Source organism: Coenobita brevimanus, chromosome 40 (assembly GCF_032717465.1).
Source record: "Coenobita brevimanus isolate Jiangsu-jjx chromosome 40, ASM3271746v2, whole genome shotgun sequence".
Lineage (NCBI taxonomy): Eukaryota > Metazoa > Arthropoda > Malacostraca > Decapoda > Coenobitidae > Coenobita > Coenobita brevimanus.
The window spans coordinates 53,679,696-53,685,886 of record NC_136993.1 but is presented as its reverse complement, the minus strand read 5'-3'; positions in this window follow the sequence as shown (position 1 = coordinate 53,685,886).

The following is a 6,191-nucleotide window of genomic DNA, read 5'->3' as shown; positions in this document are numbered from 1 at the left end:
AAGATATGCCCAATAAAAGTAAACGTAAACAAAGCAGCCTTTCAGTTGGAAATAATGAACAGATTTCAGGCTCTAAGTAATGCTGAATATGACATTAATTAGCTCAATAACAGTCTAACAAAATTCCTAAGAGAATCAGCGGAGGTAGTAGGAAAACCCAAAACAACCAAAACCAAGAAGTATTCAGATAAGACACTCGGACTTTTGGGGAAAAAAAAAAAAAAAAAAAACGGAATGAAAGTAAAAAACTAAGAAAGTTGAAACTGAGCGAGCAGAATTGAATATGGTTATCAACAAAAGAAAAGGAGAATGAAAAAGAAAGAGAAACATTTATTAGATCAAAGAAACCATCAAAAAAGGAAAAAGTCTGAAACAGATCCAAAGTAAAATGGCAGCAGGAATGCAACAAATTACATCACTGAAAGACAAAAACGGTGAAGTAATTAAATGCAGAGATATCATGGTGAAGAGAGTTGAAGAATTTTACAAAGAACTGTATACATCAAAGACCACAGTACCAATAGCTAACTTTTCAGTCGGCACAAGTGAAATACTAGAGGTAACACCAAGCAAAGTAAATATTTCTCTTAAAAATATGAAAAGAGGAAAGGCTCCGGGAGAAGATAGAATATAGCATATTTAATGTTGGATGCAGGAGCAGGAGCAGAAGTACAAAATTGGCTTATTCACTTATCTACTCAATGTATAAAAAAGAAGAAAATTCCCAAAACATGGTGTAATGCAATTAGTATTTTACTTTACAAAAAAGGTGACTCAAAAGATCTTATTAACTACCAACCTATTAGCTTATTATTAGTCAGTTACAAACTCATCACTAAAGTCCTGACGAACAGAATAACAAGAAATTTGAAGGAAAACTAATCTCGTGAACAGGCAGGATTCCGAACGAGGATTCGACTACTGATTATCTACACACAATGAATCAGCCAACTGAGAAAACTACAGAATATAATAAACCACTGTGCTTAGGTTTTGTTGATTTCGAAAGGGCTTTTGACTCAGTGGAGCACATAGCAATTATAAATTCCTTGCGAGAACAAGAAGTGAATGTGAACATTGTAAAACTGCTCGAGACCGTACATAAACAGGGAACTGCTTCAGTAAAATTACATTAGGACTCGGAAAAGATTAAGACTGAAAAGGGGGTGCTTCAGGGAGAAACAGTTTTACCAAAATTTTTTAGACCATGCATATAAAGTATTTACAGAAAGCTAGACTGGGAAAACAAGGGAGTGAACATAGATGGAGAAAAGCTAAACCATTTAAGATTTGCTGATAACATTGTCCTAATCTCAGAAACAGCAGAGACATTGCAAGAAATGTTAAATGACCTGAACAGAGAAAGTCTCAAAGTAGGGCTAAAGATAAACCGGAGTAAAACTAAAGTAACATTTAATCCACACACACCAAAGACCGTCACCAGAATAAGCGAAGATATTCTTGAAGAATTCAAGGAGTATAATTACTTGAGACAAATGATAATATTAACGAAGGATCATGAGAGCGAAATGAAAGACGCATTACAATTGGATGGAAAGCTTTAATAAACACAGAGACATTATGAAAAATAGCTTGCCAGTTTGTATGAAACGAAAAGTATACAACGAATGTATAAATCCAGCCATGACATATGGTTGTGAGACCTGGAATCTGACAAAATCGATAGAAAATAAATTATTCCGTTCTCAGATAGGAATGGAAAGGTCAATGTTGGGAATATCTTTGACAGCCAGGAAAAGATCAATTTGGGTGAAAGAGCACATTAAAGTCAAAGATATTATAGAAGTTATTAAAGAACAGAAATGGAGGTGAGCAAGCCTGTAACAAGAAAACGGGATAACCAATGGAGCAAAAGACTGACTGACGGGACACCAAGAGATTGTATGCGTAGCAGAAAAAGGGAAGAGAGAAGGTGGAGGGATGAGATACAGAAATTTGCAGGGAAAACATGGCAAAGATTGGCTCAGTCAAGGAACTGGTGGAGAAGGTTGGGGTAGGCCTTTGTTCAGCAGTGGCCTTGTAATGGCTGATGATGATTATGATGGTGATGATATCTATCTGTCTATCTATCTATATATCTATATGTGTGTGTGTGTGTGTGTGTGTATATGTGTGTGTGTGTGTGTGTGGAATCTCTTACAGCAGTTAATACAGTAATCCCTCTAATATCCAAACGCCCAATATCCGAACATCCCCACTAACTGGACATAATCGTCCCGGGATCCAATATTCCCAAAATGGTCCGAAAACCGCAAAAAAATCGGAAAAAAAAAAAAACGAAATATTCCCACCCGTAATTTGAACTTGGCGCGGGACAGCTTGGTTGTGGTGCATCATTCCTCCGACGTTCAATAGAGCGCCGCTGCATCCTCCCCACTTTCTGCCTGTCTCTCATCGCGAGTGCACGCTCGTCGTCATGGCTGCCCACATGCTCACTTTTGTGGTGGTGCCTTACCTGCTGCAGGCACTCCTGCTGCTCTCGTGCCTCTCCTTCGTGTGTGTGATGATGGCCCCGCCGCCTGAGATGAGGAAGAGAGTGGTGTTGACTCTGGAGAAGAAACGGGAGATATTGGAGAAAGTAATTGCGGGGTGGTCTTCTTCCCACATCCTCCGCGAGTTCAGCCTGGCTTGATCTACTTTGTTCGATATCAAGAGATCCCAAGACAAACTCATGCAGTACACGGCTGACTTCTCGTTGAGAAGCAAAAGCAACGTGGAGAGGAAGGTGATGTTTACTCCCAAGTTTGCTGAAATCGACCGCTCCACGTTGATTTGGTATCGACAGCAATGTGCTACTGGTGTGACTGTACGTGGTACGGAGCCGAAGGCTGCTGCTGAGAAGTTTGCCAGGCTTCACGACGCCCTACACTTCAAGGCATCCGAGGGTTGGCTCTTCGCCTTCAAGTTATGGCATGGCCTTACCAACCATAAAGCTCATGGCGAAGCTTTGGACGCTAACGAGTATGGAGTTGATGAGTTTCGGCACAAGGTGAAGGGCTTGATCGACAGGGAGGGCCTCACTCTCGGTCAAGTCTACAATGCTGACGAAACTGGTTTATTCTATCGCTCTTTGCCAACGAACACTCTAGCCGAGGAGACGGAGAAGCGTGTACCTGGCCGCAAGCTCTCCAAGCAATGAATATCTGCTATGTGTTGTGCCAATGCTAACGACATGCACCGGCTTAAGCCCGTTTTTGTTGGCCGTGCAAAGCAGTCTCGGTGTCTTCGTTGGATGATGGATGTCCTTCCTGTCGTCTGGTACCATTCTTTGAAGGCATGGTTTACAGCCCAAATATTCAAAGACTGGTTCCACCGCCACTTCCTCAAGGAGGTCATACATTACCAGACGAAGACACTGGGAATCCCGCGTGACCAGGTAAAGGCCCTCCTTCTCCTCAACAATGCACCTGCCCACCCGTGCGACAAGGACTTGGTTCCTGAGAATGGCCGGATTGGGTGCATGTTTCTGCCACCTAATACAACTGCTCTCATTCAACCAATGGACCAAGGAATGATCGTGGCAACAAAGCGCCTATACCGAAGGAAGTTCTTGGACAAGGTGATGGTTGTTCTCGAGAACGAGGACGAGCACAGGGAGGGACGGGACACTCGAGGCCAGCAGACTTTGGAAAATCTTCGCCGCTACAACATCAAGTCTGCAATCTACAACTGGGCCAGTGCATGGAAGGAAGTCCCTGTCAAGACTCTAGAAAATGATTGGTCTCGTCTGCTTCTCGGAACAGATGTGGAGTACGATTTTCTAGGTTTTGATGTGGATGACTTCCATGCATGGCGAAGGTGTTGATGTGGACGATGTGCGTGAGTGGTTGGATGACGACGAGGGCAATCCTGGGTATCAGACATTGTCTGATATCGAGATCGCATCTTCAGTTGAAGCTTGAAGATTCCGATGAGGACGGCGATGATGATGCGGACTCCTCTCAGCATGACACTACTCCAGCAATCCCCAAGCTGAGCACACTCCAGGAATACCTAGAGTTTGTTCTCGACTACCTGGAACACCCGGACTGCGACAGGGAGATGGGGTCCTTGGGACTTGTGGAGGAAGTGTGTGCTTTCAGGCAGCGGATCATCAATTGTCAGAATCGTCGTTCCTTGTGTAAATCAACGATTGACAGTTTTTTCAGGCCCATGATCCCCACTGTGCCCAGCCCTGACTCCACTCCGTTGCCTCCCAAAGACAGGCCCTCATGCTCCGAGCCACAGCCCAGCACATCAGCCACGGTGGAGTCACCGCTCGACGTGAGTTTGCGTCTGTCTTCAGAGTCGTCTGCAGTGGGTACGCCATCACCATGACCCAGTGACGCACCCCTAGGTCACCTGCCAGTGATACTCTCGGACTCTGACAGTGATTAAACAGCAAGAACTTCTCCACTAGACCACACGGGAATTTACAGTGTTGTGCAGTGAAAAAAACAGTGTGTTGTGTTAAGGATTTACAGTTGTGAGTGAGAAGACAATTTTGGAACAAAATTTAACGTAAATAGACTTGTTTGTTTTTGCTTTAGAAAATGGTTAGAAGAGTGGGAAAAGTTAAAGTGCAGAGTGCAACACTTAGTAAGTTACAATGGAGCATAAGTTAGACAAGAGTGTGCACTGTGAAGAGAACGGACTTCTGAGTGCGATTGACCAAGTTCAGTGCAAGACTTCATGAACAGTGTACTGCAAGTGCTTCAGGAAATCCTTCTTACCGTCAGAGTCCGAGAGGAGGCGGTTATTCATCGGGATGACCATGGACTTGCTGTAAGTAGGCAGAATGTTTCATACTGTACTTTTTTCCATACTATACTTATCTCAAACACCTCATTTCACTCTTTAATGTCCTTTATTGGTGTGAATAGGGTGTTAGGACCTATGCATGTGCAGTAGGAAGGTGTTTTTCTGAGTTAGGCTAGGTTAGGGTCCATAAGTACCAATCCAGGAGCCAGGGACTTGTAAGTACCCAGAATGTTGATTATTGTATGAACCTACCTCAAAAACCTCATTTTATGCTTCTTTTGCATTTATTTCAGTCTTTTATGTGCCTTATTGGTGTGATTTGGGTCTTAAATAGGTGCTATGCATGTCCAGAGGGAGTTGTATAGGTGTTTCTCTGAGTTAGGGTCCATAAGTACAAGTCCATAAGCTGGGGCCCAATATCTGGACAGGACCACTATCTGGACCTGCCTATGGCTCTATTACATCGGATATTGGAGGGATTACTGTATATTATTTAGTGTGTGACATTTTTTTTTATATTTGCATCCATTACTGTTTAATAACATACCTAATTTATTTTTTGAATTCTCCGTGTTTATATAGGGACGATATCCCGCCTAATGGACTTAGTCAAAAGGAATGAATGTCTCTTTCATTATCAGTTTGGTTTTGGAAAATGTCGCCCAGCAACGGATGCACTTGCCCTTCTTGATGCTGCAGCATGTGATGCTTTTGCTAGAAAGCTGCATCTGTTCTGCGTTTTCTTTGACCTAGAAAAGGCATATGATACTACATGGCTTTTGGTAACTTCAAACTACTCCATTTGTTTGGTTTACGTGGCTGGCTGCCCCTAATTATTTAAAATTTTCTCAGTGACTGTTCATTCACTGTTTAGATTGGTGTCACCCCATCTCCTCCATACCCTCAGGAGGAAGGGGTATGTCAAGGAAGTGTCCTCAACGTGACCTTTTTGCTCTAGCATTGGATGGTATTGTGTCCTTCATTCCAGTCGGGATGTCTGCCTCACTGTATGTCGATGATTTGGCTCTACTGTATGCTGCTTCCCGAATGTCCATGGCCGTATGTAGTTCGTAGCATGCGGTTCGGCCTGGATACTCTCCCATTAGGCCACCATGCATGGCTTCCATTTCTTGCCAACAAAAATGGCGACCTTGCATTTCTGCCGCCTGAGAGGTTGCATGGCCACAGGGTGCAATGTGTGGACGAGACAAGGTTTCTTGGACTTGTTTTTGACAGGAGATTGATGTGGGTTCCTAATATCCTTTCATATCAATACTCTGCTTTGCTTTTACAATGCCTTAGTATGGAGCAAATTGGACTATGGATGTGTGATGTACTCTTCTACTACTAATGCACAGCTACAACCTCTAAATTCGAACCATCATGCTAGGATTCATCTGTCAACTTGAGTTTCTCGGTCTTCCTTGTTT